Consider the following 18,381-nt stretch of genomic DNA (forward strand, 5'->3'; position numbering starts at 1 on the left):
ATGGTTACATATATCATATGGTTGGACAAAGGAAGGACACTGAGGTTCAGAAACTTTCGAACCATGCCATTTTTTCCAGTGGTCAAGAAAAACCCCTGGTCTTCAGATCTTTTTCTCAGTAGTGTTGTTTTAAAAGTTATAACAAGGCTAGGGAGACTGCTCAGTCAGTAAAGTGTTTGCCTTGCAATCAAGAGGACATGAGCCCAATCCTTGGAGAGAGCCCCCTTCTAAAATAGCAAGGTTACCAAGGGATGACAACACCCAAGGTTTTCCTCTGGTTTCCACATTCAAGTGCATCCAAGTATGCACATGTGCACATGCACACACACACAAACACACACATGCACACACACACATGCACACACACACATGCACACACACATGCACACACACACACACACACACACTCACACTGATGGTGACAATAGTAAGCAGCACCAGGTGAACCTCACAATCGGTGACAAGGCCACAGGTGTCCTTGCATGCTGAGGCTGCGCAGCTGGGTGGGAGGCCTTTCTGGTAGCCCTCTTACTCCTCTTTTGGGGAAGGGGAGAGAGCAGAGTGGAACTACCGATGGCAAGCACACTGGACCATAAGACCAAAGAGTATGTTGGAGCTTCTGCAACAACATTGGCTCTATTATTTCCAATGATCAAGCTACCACATTGGATACTTTATCATTCAGAGAGGCTCTGGCTTCCGGGGGGGGGGGGGAACATTCTACAAAACTCATCAATGATCCAAGGTTATGCACAGGAACTGAGTTTTTAGATTAACATGAAGATCCATTCATGAATTGTGCCCTTGATCCAAAATAACCCAGTGAAGCTCGGTAGTATCGTCAATATAAATTTTTCAGCCTACTAGAAAGGAGGAGAGAAAGTGTCAGATATGGTCCACTAAATAACACAGGTAGAAATAAAATGTGAGAAGGGGGTGAACACCCATGCCCCAGTTGGAAAAAGCTGGCACACACAGAGAGAATCACACCCTGGAAGCAGATCAGTCGAGACAGCCCAATACTCTGTCCTGTGCAATATGATACCATGCCTGATGGCTGAAAGAGAAACTGAGTTAAACAGCATGCATTCAGCAAGTGCCCAGTGCCATGACATACTAGTCAGACACTGATGAGCTCTGCAGCTACACGGTAGCAGTCCATAATGCGGACAGAAACACGGCCTGCAGGGCTAAGTGCAGACCTACAGAATCAGAATCCAAGAGCTGGAGGGCCTGGGAGGAAGGAGCAAGAACTGAGGAGACCTAAACATCAGCTTCAGGCCAGCGAGAGGCACCCTGCATTTAGATCCAGAACCCGCTGCTCTTCTCCAAGTTCCCTGAAGAATGAAGACCCCACACAGTGCTCACTAAAATGCAGCAAGAACGCACCAAATCCAAATCTGTCTCAGCAGCATCGTGGACTTTTAAAGCTAATAAAAACAAAACAAAACAGTTTTCTTCTCTGGGTTGTTTGAGCTCATCTGCATGTCTCTCACACCTCAGCAGTAGCTTCCTTCTACATAACAACTTGCTTTGGCCATATTGCTTTTGACATGCGATATCTCAAACACCCTAGGAGGCAAAGCAAGAGGAAGTGACCCGAGTACACTCTCAGTCCAGCCCTCTGCCTCTGGGCACCTCAGCTGTAGAAAACCAGTTTCTAAGCTTGGTTGGTGTGAGGCTTAATTTTAATTGTCAACTCGATTGGATTAATAAATGCCTAAGAGATCAGTAAAGCACACCCCTGGGTGTTTTCAGTGACAGTGGGACCATAAGGATTCTGACCAAATCAACAAATTAATACCTGATGGCTTCACAGTGTGATGGCATTATTGGGATGTAGGGAAAGGCAGGGGAGGGCGGGACAGAGTTGGAGGAGGGAGACGACTGGAGGGTTTTACTTGCCCTGGCTTCTTCCTGTATGCTTGCTCTCTATCTCCTCTGAGCCCAAAAGTAAACACTCCTTGACAATTGCTTCTGATGTCATGATGTTCTGCCTATGCACACGGGGCCAAGCTGCCATGGATTTAACCCTCGGAGAAAGCCAAAATAAACTCTCCTTAAGTTCTTCTCACGGGCATTTTTGTCATCCAGACAAGAAAAGTAACTCATGCAGGTCACATTGTCAGTGAGGATGCAGCCCACCTGGAATAGAACCTCATCCAAAAATATTTTCAAATGTACCCTACCATCAACCTTGTAAAACCTCTTTTGGGGTTCAGTAGTTAATTAAGGGCATTTGCTGCTCAACCTGATGACCTGTGTCCAATTCCCAGGACACAAGTGGTAGGAGAGAGACTATTCCTGAAAATTGTCTTCTGGCCTATGCCACACACACACACACACACACACACACACACACGCACGCACGTACGCACGCACGCACGCACGCACGCACGCACACACACACACACACACACGTACACACACACACTCAGATAAACATATGAATAGACAGACAGACTCACATACATATACACACAAAAATAAATGCAATGCAAAACTTTATTAGAAAAACATATCTAAAGCCCCTTTGAAAGGAAACACAAAAGGAGAGGAGAATAAAGAGGAGTTAAAAATAAGAAAAAGATATACTGAAAGGAAGCTATAAAAGGTCTCGCCAGAGTATATAAAGAGATCAAGAAGCCAGGCTAACTCCTGTACCCTTGGGCGGAGATTCTGTCCTTCTTCCATTCTTGACCTTCTCCACGTGGTGGAAAATATGGCCAAAAGGAAAGAAAGATCTCTTTGGCTCTGACTTACCAACCCAAACTGTTGCTTTCATGGGCAGGAATAGTTTTTTTTTTTTTGTCTAAGGTGACCTCTGTCATGGAAGACTCCCTCAGTAGGGGGATTTGAGGGAGGGACAGCACTAGACAGATGCCAAGAGTGCCACCCCAGCTCTGGAGACAGAGGACGGGTCACCTGAGCTCTCGGGCTTGTACACTCAGCTCTGAGATGGGGAATAACCAGGTGCCTAGCTGTGGAGCTGCCAGGGGGATTATTGAAGCTACAGCACTCAGAGATGAGGTCCTGGCCCACCCTAAAATATTACCTAGTCACTTACTGGCTCGTTCGTTTTTGTTTTAAATTAGTATACAGGGTAATAAATTGCATTGTGGTATTGTCATATATTTTTTCATTGTTCCTCCTCTTCTTCCTCCTCCTCTTCCTCCTCTTCCTCCTCTTCCTCCTCCTCCTCCTCCTCCTCCTCCTCCTCCTCCCCCTGCTGCTGCTGCTCCTCCTCTTCCCTGTTCACTTCCTCCCCACCCCTTGTATCTGTCCATGCCCAGTATTCTCCTTTGCATTTTTATACCACATGTGTCTTGTTAGCTCCCTGCCCTACTTAGGAGCACTTTTCCTTCCTTTTCTAGTCTCAGAGCCTACAGTCACAACAGAGTCAAAAATGACAAACTCAGATCTGTAGTGAGAGAGGACATTCTGTTCCATTTTGGAAGTGGTAATCTAGGTTGGTTTTTTTGTTTGTTTGTTTGTTCTTTGTTTGTTTTTGTGTTTTGTTTTTTGCCAAGTTCATGTCCATACTCTGAAACTTTCATTACACTATGAGAATTATTAGGGACCATACTCTTTGCATATCATATATCCAACAGTACGGACACTTTCTTCTCTTGTAGAAAACATGCACAACAGGGATGGGTGAATAGATCAAAACACAATGGTGTAAAACGATATCATAATGAAACCCAGTGCTTTGCAAGGCTCAAATTGTAAACATTAATCCATCAAAAGAAAAGCAAACACACTCTGAAACTCCCATTATAAACTTTCTTATACAGAGATCTTTGTAAAATTATTTAATATACTAATAATATACTAATATAAAAAAATTGAAGCCTTTCTGGAAAGTACACAAAATAGAATCATCTTTTGCATCTTTTGCCATCATTGCTAACCATGGTTCAGGCTTGCGATCTTCTTTATTTATTTAATTTTGTTTTTTTTTAGTCCTGTCTGTGTAGTTTGATGGACATTTTAACCTAACATCCATTCAATGTGTTACCATTTTCCAAAACTATCCCATAGAACGTTAACGCAAAAGGGGGCTGAAGAGATGTCTCAGTAATGAAGAGCACCGTCTGCTCTTGCAGTTGACCAGTGTTGAATTCCAGGTTCCCACATGGCAGCTCTCAACTGCTGGTAACTCCATTTCTGGAGGATCTGGCAGCCTCTTATGGCTTTCATAGACACTGGATGCATGTTGCACACACATCTAGTGCAGACAAAACACTCACAGACATAAAATAAAAATAAAAAAAATCTTTAAAAAAGAACATCAATACACCAGGATGGTGATCGATGTTGGGGATTAAGAACTCCAGGTGTTGTCTATAGGTGAAACCACTGGTCATCAGAACCTTGGTGCTAACTGCATAGGAAGCCCTTTAAGAAACCACATGTTTCCCATACTGGATAAACACATACTTAGGAAAATGCTGTCCATGACCCTCTGTGTAGTGAGTGCATGTGTGTGCCTGTGTCTTAGTTAGGGTTTTGCTGCTGTTAACAGACACCATGACCAAAGCAACTCTTATAAGAACAACATTTAATTGGGACTGCCTTACAGGTTCAGAGGCTCAGACCATTGTCATCAAGACAGGAACATGACAGCATCCAGGCAGGCATAGTGCAGGAGGAGCTGAGAGTTTTACATTTTCATCTGAAGGCTGCTAGCAAGATCCTGGCTTCCAGGAAGCTAGGATGAGGGTCTTAAGGCCACAGAGACACATCTACTCCAACAAGGCCATACCTACTCTAACAGGGTTACTCCTTCTAATAGTGCCACTCCCTGGGCTGAACATAGAGAAACCATAACAGCGTGTGTGTGTGTGTGTGTGTGTGTGTGTGTGTGTGTGTGTGTGTGTTTGAGTCTGAGTTTGAGTCAGTGTATGCTTGAGTCAGGGTCTCACTTTGTAACCTTTGCTGGCCTGGAATTTGCTATATAGGTCAAGATGGCCTCTAACTCGTAGAGATCCACCTGCCTCTGCCTCACCCCCACCCCCAGAGTGCTGGAATTAAAGCTATGTGTCACCATGACGGGTGGTGATTTCAAATTCTTATTGAAAGTATGTCTACATTTTTTCATAGAACTCTTTCATAGTCTTTAAATTGTTTCATCACAAACCACTAAGAAGACGTGTCCCAGATTCCTTTAGGCAATTTGTTTATGCTCAGTTAACTTCAACTTTTTGACAGTAAAGGAAGGCAAAGCTTCATTGAACTTCCACCTTGTACATTGACGAGAGGTGCAGGTGTTCAGGTTTCAGTGCTCAGGATAGCCCCAGATGCTAAAGGGCAGAAATGCTGAAGTTCATCACACGCTGCCCCAACTTGTATTTCAACAGGTCCATATCCATTTTCACTCTCCAACAGCTTGTGACAAGTGTCCAACCGGAGCGAAGCAAAGGGCCAAAGGGCTAAAAGTGGGACTGCTGACGGCTCCTTTCAGCGGCCTTCGTTAGCACACCTCCAGTGACACTCCGGGCAGTACTGGGTCTGGTGCCAGCCCCTCTCCTCTCTCCCTCCTGCATCTCCCTCCCCTGGCTCAGGAGGCACAGACTTGTGCTCAGGTTTACTCCACGTCTCTGATAGTATCATGGAATAAAGCACAACCAACATTCCATCTTGCTACTAGAAATGTGAAGGACCAGAAAATGTTTAACAGAAACTCCAAGGAGGAAGCCCGTGGTTTGTAGTCTTTGTCACTTTCCTGTGGTATGAGTACTCTCAGTTGAGGGAAGGTTCAAGTTAGCAACCTACCAATATAATGTCACTGAAGTAGGGGTTGGGCGATACATGTACAATATGATATGCCACTGCCTGCCTGTTGGCATAGCCCCAGTTGCTGGACACTGTGTTTCTCTTCTCTCTTCCCTACATAACGTCTTAACCTTGTTTAGATTCGTCTCCTGACCCAACTATACCTAGTCAGTATAACAGAGGCCTTTCCTGGGTACATAACCAGCTGAGCTGCAGTACTGGCCATACCCCTCCAATACTAATGTTCTTGACCTCTTACCCAAAACACTGAAAACAAAAGTTCACACCACTTTGCAGGAGAATCGAGCTAACTCTATCCACAGCAAAGTGACAGCGCAGGTCTGTAGAGACATTTGCTTTCAAGATCCATGGTAGGCCATGTCAGCAAGAATCAGCAAGGGTCCCAGCCTGCAAGCTGGGGTCTCTTTTATGAAGTCTAAATGAAAGTGGCTGGTAAATGAGGGGCGTGGTTTGGGTGGTTCTCTGTTTTTGATTGATAGATTAGGAGATGTAATCATTTTCCTACTGCTCATAGCCCTTCCCATAATGAATAAAGATACAAGATGGTATATAGGGGATTTCCCCCAAAAGTTCACTTAAAGGACACATGTTGCCTTACTGTGCATGCACTCAAAACCAGTTTAGACTTGGTAAGGTTTTCCATTCTTCACCCCGGATACACTGAGAATATACTTAATAACATTTGTCTTAGTTTGATTGTTACTGGGAGCAGAGAAATCTACACCATTGTTCGGAAATGAGAGTATGTGTGGCTCAAGACAGAAAGAGCTTCTGGGGTTGCTTGGGGAATGCATTGTTTGTGAGGTGTGTGTGTGTGGTTTTGTGTGTGTGTGTGTGTGTGTGTGTGTGTGTGTGTGTGTGTGTGTGTGTGTGTAGACTATGCAGGTAAATAATTAGCCTGCCAAGAGCAGTATTATTAGAGGGGTATGTGCATAACCAAAGCCAAATAGGGTCCCAGGCTAAAGTATCTCCTCTTCTTGTAGGCTTCCTTGAGGTTTCTGCTTCACCCATCGCTGAAGTCAATAGGATTCAACTGCCAGTTATCCTTGCCCACCTATGTATAACTCTGTGCCATCAACTTAGGTTGACCTTGCTGTGCAGCTGGTCCCTCCCCATCCTTTCTGCTCTGGCTACAGAGCACTGGCTGTCTGGACTCACACTTTCTCTCTGTTGGTATTTACCACACTCCTGACCTTGTGTTTAGTCTCCAGTTTCCCATCCAGTAAGTGCCCCAATGTATCTAATAACAAGGACAGTTTCCACATTAGTGAACCACAGTGGGTGTGGTCTTGAAATCAATCCCTCCTGATGCCCCTTCCAAGCCTTTCCCTAACCCCCCACCATCTGCACTGAGAACTAATGGTTCTGCAACCCCACAAGCTGGCCCTGAGAGTGTCCATTCCCAGCACCGGATCATTGTCCTCACTGTGCCCTTAATATGCCATTGGTCAGAGATTCTTAACCTCAGACTCGAGGCTATCTGACGACCATGCCAAGCTTTTCGATGGAATGTCTTGCTGTGTACTCTAACTGTCAGGCGAGATGAGCCATGACAGCCTGTTCCAAGATGACACATGGGAGTCACAAGAACCTTTAATAACCCAGCCGTCACAAAGCTATGTCACGAGCAACATGCACAACCTGCATCTCCTACTGTCAGGAGTCTCAACAGGAAAAACTTGCACTGCGCCAGCATACAGTCTCTCTTGGGCATGCTCTTCCAGTTCTCCCCACCTAGTCTCTGTCCTAGAGTCAACAAAGACAACCTCACAGTCAAGTGTCAACATCTGCCAGGAAAGATCAAAGGGAAGAGAAGATGCGAAGGGGAAACTTCACAAAGAAAAAGCAGAGTGAAATGACAATATGCAATGGGAGGCGCGCGCACCCATGTGTGTGTGTATGTGTGTCTCTCTCTCTGTGTGTGTGTGTGTGTGTGTGTGTGTGTGTCAGGGGGTGACATAATGTTGCATGTTATGTTTTCCAACATTTCATGGGGATCTCTAAACCCTAAAAAGCATAAGTGGTGGTTATCTACCAACAGAGAAATGAACGAGTTACTTTCAAACTTCATACCAGGATCCGTGTTCCAGCTTAAACACACGATTACCCCATGCAAGTGTGCACGAAATAGTTAACGGTAATATTCCCGAGCTGAAGCAAGGGGGATGCTTAACAGTGTTACAAGGAAGCATATGGATCCCCATATTTTTTACCATAGGCAATCTATTCTAAGCTTGGACTCAATCTGGAAATTGCTTTCCCCCAAATGAATTGAGCTCGGATGCTTTCAACCCCTCACACTGTGGGGCAAAATGTATGAATCCAGGAGCGGCAGGCAGGGAGGAGGCGGAGAGGAGCATTCAAACAGAAAGCCCATATTAAGTAAAGCTGGCAATTCGCACTTGGCCCATCAAACTGGAGCAAGCACCCCTCCTACAGAGCATCGGCAGCAAAGATAAAGTAAACTTTGCAGAGTTAAATAAGGCAGTAATGAGGTTCCTCATCCAAGAAACACAAAATCTCAACCCAAACCAAATCAAGCACCAGCCATGGTTTGGATATAGGCATCCATCCCTGAGGACGGCAGACTGAAGGCTGGGTACCCAGCTAGCAGTGTGAGATGCTGGAAGACCTAGCAAAAAGTCAAGTCACCGGGGAAAATGTATTTGAAGGTGATAATGGAGCCCCCAACTACTTCCTGTTTCTCTCTCTGCTTCCTGATAGCAATGCATGATGGTAGTAGGTTTCTCTAGCTTTCCCTCCCACTGTGGTATGCTACTTCAACAGATTCAAAGTAACCACAGTAGCCAAAACACCAAAGCAACGAGCTACAATAAGTCTTTGCTTTTATAAAAGGCTGATTTACCCCAGACATTTGTTACACCTGTGGAAAGCTAACATAGGAGGAGAGGATACCTAATCCAACAGGAGGAAAATACTAAGTAAGTCATCTTAACTCATCCCCTTCACCAGCTACACATGGTTTAGTTAATTCTTTAATGAGGATGGATTATAATTAATATAGAACTTCACAGTATAATTATTGCATATAATTATGCTTGAGCTAACAGCAGAGTAAATCACATATAGTTTGCACTCTGTAGTGTGAATTTTCAGTTAGTAATATTTTTTTTGAGGGAGTAAGGAGGGCATTTCATTATATCGTTCAATAAAAGACACCTCCAGGAATGTGCACATCAGATGGACCCTTTGGGATACTTCATCTAAGACTATGATCCTCAGTTTTCCCAAGCTAGCAGCTGTATTACAGAATTCTGCCTGCCAGACAAGCCCAGAATAAGTATAGAAAATAGCTACACAAAAAAATGGTTCTTAGTTGGTCAGAGCCTATAGAGTCAAGGACTAAGGTCACTTCACCATCCTCTGCAAGGACTCTCATGTGAGCTCTACAGTCTGAGACTGTCTGTCTTTAACCTGTCTCTTGTCCCACGTTCTCCACCACATCTCCTGGGCCCTTCCTGGGGCATCCCCTTCCACTCTTTCCTGGTTCTCTGAGAATAGAGTCTGTGCTCCATGGATGGCTAAAAGTTCATGAGAGGAAGAATTACAGGCCTCTAGTTGTTCCAAAAATGCAAACAATATGAAGATGATTGAACTTAGGGAAATGTATGACGCATGTTGTATCTTATATGTACACACATAGGTGTTAGCAAGCCTTCTGGAGGAGAGTTCCAAAGGTCTGGGATTGAGAACAGCTGGCCTCCATCCCTGCTTCTCAGTCTTGCCAGTCATAGTTCCTATCCAGGGCCTTTGGCACCACCTTGGGACAGTGGCATCTTCTAGGCACTGTTTCCTCCCGGAAACTTCTTCCCTTCAGTGAGATAAAAGAGTCTGACAGAAATCTCTCCAGGAACACAAGGCTTTCTCTCAGGTGAGGAGACACCATTAAAGCTAAATAAATTGGCTAACATTGAAGAAGATTCTTCTTCCCCTTCATTGACTCGGTGGGCTCCTCCCACCGGCTCTCAACAGTGCAGCCTCCTTCCCCACCCACTGGACCTTTGAGCACTTGCCCTTCTTGCCAGGACTCCCTCCATCTTGACTTTCCCTGCAGAATGGGATCTGTAGGACCCAGCTTACGGCTCAGCTTCTGTAGTCCAGTCTGGTCTTTGCTATTTACCAGTGACCCCTAACAATGTGCACTTGACCCTGCCTCCCCACAGAGTCGACCTCCTTAACGGACTACTCAGATTCCAGCCCCCCTTACAGCCCTAGAGGGAGTGAGGGATCCTCCACTAACATTCATGCTCACAGTCACTTAGGGTACAGCCCCATACACAGCCACCAGGACCTCTCGTATCTGAACAAGGAATCTACCCCCACCTCCAGTCTCCTGTCCCCTCTGCCAGCTTTCAAAGGCCACCCTGAGACAGAATAAGTGACACTAAATCTAGAGAGTCTCCCCCCACCCACCCAGCCCCTGCAGCCCCGCCTGCCCACTGATAATAATGGGCCAAGACACTTTTATTATCATTATTAATTAGCACTTTCAAGCAATGGAATTAAATCAATATGGTGGACTGAAACTAATTTTAACAAGCCATTGAGATCAATCATTGGGACTTTTATCTACATAAATGCCACTAAACTCAGCTCGTTAGTGTAACATTAGCTGGAAAGAAAAAGAAGGGAGACTGGCGGGGTTTTAATTAGGAAGACATAAACTGAGCCACAATTTTTCTTCTTTGATTTGCTTTTAATCTCGTCTGCAGAGCTCTTCCAGTGCTGTTCTGGCTGATTTTCAGTCCCTGGCCACTGGGACAAGGAGGGGAGGGGATGGGGAAAGGAGACATGAAGGGCAGGCAGCCAAGAACACTGCAGATGGCCCCTCTCCTGGGCCCACCCTGAGATGTGCCAAGCCATCACCCAGTGGCCTCTTCGTCTCAGCCCTCACCTTCTTTGTCATGCAACCCGAGCATCCTTTGTATTCACCTTCACAGATCACCACGGATCCATTTCTGCATCATGTGAACACGAGGAGTATATGCATATGAACTTATATGAATAATCAACGGATGGTAGATGAGCACCAGCCACATGTCAGCTATCCTATTCCTAAACTAACATTTAACAACAACAATAAAATATTAGCAATGGATGCCCTATCCCCCCTAAACCTGCATTTTTCCTTCATCCTTTTCAGAACCCCTTGAGGCCAAGGACAGGAACTTATTCTCTGTATGATCCTCTCCTATCTATCCCTCTTCTCTGTATCTATAAGAAGCTATAAATGCTTGGTGTGAGTGCTAATCACCTTCCATCAGTCTAACAAAATCCCTGAGATGCTTAACTTCTAAAGAGAAAAGGCTTGGGGTTGAAGAGATGGCTCAGAAGTTGAGAGCATGTCTGTTCTTCTAGAGGACCAGAGTTTGAGTCTTAGCACCCACAGCTGCCTGAAACTTCCATGCTGAGGGATCTGACACCCTCTTCTGGCATCCACAGGCACTGCACACACACACACACACACACACACACACACACACACACACACACACACACACATTAGAGAGAGACAGAAACATACACATATATACAAAATTTTAAAATGATAAAAATAAATATCTAAGGAAAGGCTTTAGCTGGCTCGGAATTAATGTGTTTTGTGGAGTTTCTTATCCATGGTTGATTAGCCCCATTGCTTTCTACCTATGTGAGGCAGCCTATCCTGGTGGAAGTACCTGGTAGAGCAAAGCCATTTGCCTCATAGGCAGGATGCAAAGAAAATAAAGATGGGCACACAGTCCCCTTCAAGAGTGTGTCCCTGATGACCTAAAGACTTTCTGGTAGGCCCTGCTTCTTGAAGATTTCATTATCCTTCAATAACATAACCCTGGCCACTAACCTTTCAATGCATAGGCCTGTGGGGGACACTTATCCTATTATGGAAGACTACTAACCAAATTTTACTTCTGCTAGTCTTCAGATAGGGACACCCCAAGTCTTCCCTAAGTCTAAGGCACCTAGATAACACTGCTGGGTTTGCCTTCCTTAAGTGTCAGGATCTCCTTCTAGCCTCTTCCTAGACAAACCTTGGTGTCTGATTCTTCCAGACCCCGTTCTAAGCCACCAAATAAACGGCACTAGCCAAGTTCCCCAAGACACTCCACTCTGTCTGTGACAGCCACCACCATAGAGTCCTGTACCCCACTGCTTGTTCACACCCTCAACTAGCTGTAATCACTTTTAAAGCAGTGACTAGACCCCAGTGACCTCACCATCCTCAACTGTGCCTTGCAGAGGACCAGAACCCTCTTCAAAGCTACACACATGTGTGGTGCTATCCGCTGAGGAAAGCTGAAGGGACTTGGTAGAGTGAGCCCCAGAGAGATGCTGCCTGTGCTGTGTGGCACATCAGAAAAGGAAACACTGTCCAAGGTCCCCAGAGTCCAGATTATTCCAGCATGAGGCCCAGAAACCAGACATGGAGCTACAGGACCTAGTGTTTGCCATTCGGGGTTTCAGTCTTTGGTCTGATCTTTCCTTATGGTGTTTTCTCTGCTCTCCCTTTTTAGATTATGAATGTTTACTTTTGCCGCTCTATGTTGAAAGTATAAAGAAATAATCCAAGTCTCAGAAAAGACACATTTGAAGAAGAGTCTTGGGACTACCAAACATTATGAGAGGAACGTGTGAATTTAGATGCCATGGTTTTAAACTGATGTGTTCGGTTGTCAAGTCAACAAGGAGTGAGCTTGTAATGGCTACTCTTAAATCAACTTGACAGGGATCTGCAGTCACCATCAAAAGGCACTTCAGTGTGTTTTGTATGAGGATTTCCAGAAAGGTTTAACTGAGAAGAGAAGACCCATCTTGAGCATGGATCACATCACTCCATGGACTAGAATTCTAGACCAAGCAAAAAGAAAAAAGCTAGCTGAGTGTCAGCATCTCTCTCTCTCTCTCTCTCTCTCTCTCTCTCTCTCTCTCTCTCTCTCTTCTCTTCTCTTCTCTTCTCTTCTCTCTCTCTTCTCTCTCTCTTCTCTCTTCTCTCTCTCTCTCTCTCTCTCTCCCTCTCTCTCTCTCTCTCTCCCTCTCTCTCTCTCTCTCTCTCTCTCTCTGAATACAGAATGGCCAGCTGCTTCCCCACCATGATGGGCTGTATCTTACATTGGGAACCAAAATAAACTCTTCCTTGCTTAAATTGCCTTTGTCAAGTATTTTGTCCTAATGGTAATGAAAGTAACCACTATTATTGCTATAACTGTTCTGATAACTATCAATCAATGTGTTCTGATATCATCTCCACCTGGTAAATGATTAGAATTTGGCTCTTTTATTTTACAAGAGATCCTCCATGGTCTGTTAACAATCTACTTATCAGATACAGTTCACATTATAAATTAATAAATTAAATGTCTACATTGTATACACCAGTCTCCTAAAAGCTATCTTAGAACAAATCAATGCATGTGTTCAGTTCGTGCCTACATATACTAGAAATCAAATTTAGGAGTCAGAGATCATAGAGCTCAGTACCCATACCAAGGCGCCACCAACTTAGGACACTATGTAGTCAGTCAGCAGGGCTTTGTGAGTCCTGTGTACTTTGAGTTCATTGTTTATGCTTATATAGTGAGCTCCTTAACTTTAATCTCTTAACTTTAATTTGCTCCTCTGTAAAATGAGGCAAATATAATACTAGGTCCTGGAGTCCATGGGTGTCTATAGTGATGAGTGGATAGATGGAAACATGGTCTTGCACACACAGGTGCTCCGTCATCATTAACTCCTAGAGCATTTATCATTCTCCCTCACTGCACATTTTACATATTTACACAATTTATATATAAGGGCATTTGACATACATCTCTATCATGATGACCAAGCACTCCCATCAAACAAATGAGACCAGATACAGAGTCGCTTATTGGGTGGTTTCTGCCAGCCAGAGGTGCAGGAGATAAGAAATAAGTTGATCAAAAGGCACAAAGTTTCAGTTAGACAGGACAAAGTGTGGGGACCTGTGTCACAGCATGGTGATAATAGCCAATAATAATGTGTCCTATTTGAAAGTGTTCTGGGGGTGGGGACAAGAACTTATCACTGAAGGAGACAAGCATGTTAACTAGCTTGAGATTACACACACACACACACACACACACACACACACACACATATAAACTGTATTTCAATGTATTTCATTTTTGGATATTACATTACTGAAGCTAGAACAAGCAAGGTCACTTTTTAAAGACTGCATAGTTTTTTGTTTTGTTTGTGTGTGTGTGTGTTTTTTTTAACTTATGTGTTAAACCTCAAATTCAGGGTATCACCTATAATCTAATAATAAATAACAATTTAAAACTTTACTGCCTTTAATTACACATTAAAATTATTTGAGAATTTGGCCTTAATTTAGGTTTTCTCCCATGGCCCTGCCATCTGTGGCTCTCTTAGTCATACCAATAGGCTGCCAAAGTTTTTTAATCCGTGTGTCATAAAGCTAACCCATATGCTCTGTGGTGACTACCCACTCTGAACTGTGAGTCTGAGAACTGTTGGAATTATTTACATCCTGTGAGCCTTTCTGTGGGATACTGTGTCCCAGGCAGATCCACTTTCCTTGTTAGTCAGGGGAGGAAGTTGAATCATGACAGAGGATGTGCAGACATCAAAGATATCTTTGTCCTAATGGATGCTTATCTGTCCTGTGTCATTGGGCAAGTTTCTAAGTCACAGAATCTTGGAGTGGGATTACATCATAATCCTAGATCTGCATGACTGTATGCCGTATAATAGCTTAAACTAATCAGTTTCCCTTCTGGAGACGTCCCCAATCTGAATCTCCCTGAAATCCAGAGAGAAGCCCATAGCCCTGGGTGGTAGGACCCCTGTGCTTTCTCCTCGAGATTCAGGCCAGCAACTCATGTGTGTGCTCAGCCTTGCTGTAACTTCTCTTAAGGACTACTCATCTAAGTTCCTCTGAAAATTTCCTAAACCAAATGAATCACCGCCCCCACACCCCATTGTCTTCATACCCTCCCCCCAAATAGTCTTAACTTCCTGGTATCTGACAATGACTCTCAAGGTTGTCCGGGTCCAAGGCCCTACAGTTTCCAAGTTCCAAGTTGCTTCCCTGTGATTTTGCAGACTCGGAGGTCTAGGCATAACTGCAGAGGAGGGTACAAGAGCTGCTCCTGGTGTGATTCTTCTTATAGCATGCTCAGAAATCTGTATCCACTCCTAAATTTATCTCCATGGTGTTCCCCCAAACCAAGGATGTGCTAGCCTTCTGTCCCATCACAAAATATAAAGTATAACTTCTGATGAGAAAGGGCTTATGGTTTGCAATGCCCCAGTCCATGCTGAGGTGGACCCGTTGTTTCAGGTGGTGTCAGATGGTAGCAGTGGGGAGCATGTGGCCGAGCGTGCTGCTCACTGCATAATCCAAAAGTCAAAGAGAAAGATGATAGGTGTTGTCCCCTTTAGTGATGTGTCCCCTGTGACCTGAAGATGTCCTGCTAGGATTCATCTCCCACAGTTCCACCACTCACCAGTAAGTGCCACCCAGGGGACTGCTGACACACAGTCAACATCCATATTGTAGCAACTGTAGCTTATTTTACCTTTAATTTACATATATGTATATTTCATTAATGAAGTCTTGCATTATAAGGCTCTTCATTATAATTTTTCCCTGAATGCTTACAGTGAATACATACTACCCTTTTAATTTAAACCCACCTTAACACTTTAAACCCTCCCACAACCAGGCATGCTACCTTGTCAGCCCCTGCCTAAGTGAGTCCCTTATTTAGGAATTCCCTATTGCCACAACTCTGCCCTATGTTACTGCCACCACACTCGCCCATGTTGCAAAGACTGCATTCCTTACCTCGCTCTTTTGAGTTTGCAATACAAATTCTATGGTTTCTGAAAGAACAGAAAGAAAGCAATTTTCAGGTATGGACGCGTGCACTTCAGTGATAGAATGCTTGCCTGGCCTGCCTGAGGCACTCGGTTCCCTTCTTGGTGCCACAGAAAAATGAAGACTTCCTAAGTTTCCTCAGCAAAGCATGTCTCAATGACTCGATATGCTTCCAGGTCTAGTACATTCATCTTCCTCACTCACTTGGTGCTCAGAGTTGAGAGAAGTCTTGTCTCAGAGCTGGCTAGTGAGCTTCCTTCAAGTGATAGAAGCTACTGTGTCTCTTTATCTCAGTAGCTTTCCCTCATAACATGTCAGCTAATACCCACCAAAGAAGGCCTGGTCTGAGATCAATGCCCACTTCTCACGCAGCAGACTCTTGGGGAATCTAGAAACTTCCATGCCCTGCCTTCTCGGTCTTTCAGTTGAATCTTGCCTTACATTCATTTCCTACATAACTACTTTTTTCTTTCCCTATTCATTGCTTCCTGTAACTCTTTAGCCAAGAACATGTGGCCGAGACTCCGAGCAGGTCAAGTCCATAAGTCAACAAAAGTGATGACTCAGAGCACATCAGGGACCTTCAAAAGTGGCTCACAAATCTGTGAATGTCAAAGCTGAAGTGAATTAAACCAGGTCCTGGCTGTTCATAGCCAGCTCTCTCCACAGTCAAAACACCAAGCTAAGTTTCAACCCGCAGTGCACTGCTCTTCCCATGGCCACATTTGCTCGCTGCCATCACACAATACAGCTTATAAATCTCTTCCCTCCTTAGTCCTCAGAAAGAAGTCCATGATAAAGTATCAACTATTAACATGGGAGACCCGGGGATATAGTTCACTTGATAGAGTGTGGGTCTCGCCTGCATTGAGGTCCTGGATTTGATCCCTAACAGAGCACATATCCCTGGATATGGTGGTGCATGCCTGTGTCACAGCACCTGGGAACTGGAGAAGGATCAGAAGTTGAAGTTCAGTGATATAGAGGGTTCACAGCCAGCCTGGGCTACATGAGACCGTGTCAAGAAAGGAAAGAAAGAAAGTAAAGAAAGGAAGAAAGGAAAAAAAGAAAGGAAAGAAGGAAAGAAAGAGAGAGAGAGAGAGAGAGAGAGAAGGGAGGGAGGGAGGGAGGGAGGGAGGGAAGAAGGGAGGGAGGGAGGGGAAAAGGAAAAGGAAGGGCTGAGCAGAGAAATAGCCAGAAATCCCTTTGCATAATCTGAGAATAGAAGCTTGAATCATCCCCCATGCTAAGTACAGATGCCCTTATTAGTCTGTTTTGCTAATAGACAGCTGCAAACTGAAAGGTGTTCATTTATTCAGTAATCAAATAGATATCGAGTGTCTACTGTGTGTCAGGCTTTGTCCTTGGCACTTAGGGAAATAGCAGTGCACAAGGCAGATAGATAAAAGCCTGGCCCTTCGAGGGCTTACATTACTCATTGACAAGGAAGTAAATAGGTCAAGCGTGTTTTACATCAAAGGCGGATCCACACTACAGTGAAGGGTACAGCATACAGAGGAAAGGACATTAGAAGTGTCAGAGCTCGGGGTAGACAGGGAAGTCCACAGCTGAGCACAGCCACCCTATGAATAAAAGCAGGGATACAGAAAGAATAAAGACGAATGCGAGGCAATTTGCCAGTAGCTCCTAGGTAGCCCTCCAGGCCTGATTCCTTCAGATTTTCTGTGAACCGAGAAGATAACAACAGAGAACTGGCAAGGGTCTCCTCTAAGGTGCAGAAGTCACATGGCTGGCATAACCTGGCCTGAGCAAGCTGAAATCAAAGCTTGTGAGTCTTGCCTTGCTGGAGGCAAACAATAGAAACACAGGGCTCAGGAGCCAGCTGGCCACTTTCATAGTGGGCCTTTGAGTTCCTTTGCTTCTCTCTCCCTCCTGAAGATATTACACACTACGGCCCCATCAGTGGTTTTTGTGTGAGCATATGTGTATAGAAGTCCAAAAGGAGCCAGAGTTTGCTAGACTGGCCAGCCCATGAGCCCCAGGGCTCTGCTTGACCTCTCCAGTCTAGAGATGGGATTATGAAAGCACACCACCAAGCCTGGCTTTTTGCTTCAATTCTGGGACTTGAACTTGGGTCCTAACACTTGCTGGGTATACTGGGAATTTTCAGAAAGCCATCTGTCCCTAGAATTCAGTTAGATCACATGATGACATTTAGGAAAGATCTAACCACTAGTAGGTGCTGACTGCATCTCACTTCCCGAATCCTCTGAATCCATGTGTGCCTCTTATATTTTCTATGGACAAAGCATGGGCTCAAGTCAAGAATAAAGGATGGAGGTTCAAGTCCCAGATTTACAATGTCTGAGAAATTTTTAAGCTTTATTTTCTTGTTCTTATTTTCTTACCATATAACCTCCCGAACTTCCCACATATCTCAAGGGAAATATCTGGCTTTCTCAAAAATATTATTTCCTTAAGCATGTTTTAAGACACCTGTAGTTCCTGTGGATGGACCCAGACTATTTTCTAAGTGTCATTTGTATTGCTTCCTTTACCAGACCTAACTGTCATCATCTCAAGAGATGCTCACCTGCAGTACCATTTTCAGCCAAACAGAAAATTCGTTCTCTGTACTTCATTGCCCTAGTCAATAAAAGCTAGGTCTAAGATGTCTGTAGAGTTGGAGTCACTCAGTCTATGTTAGAGAAAAGGAAAGGTGGGGAGACTGG

This window comes from Mus musculus, chromosome 8 (genome assembly GCF_000001635.26).
Source record: "Mus musculus strain C57BL/6J chromosome 8, GRCm38.p6 C57BL/6J".
NCBI lineage: Eukaryota > Metazoa > Chordata > Mammalia > Rodentia > Muridae > Mus > Mus musculus.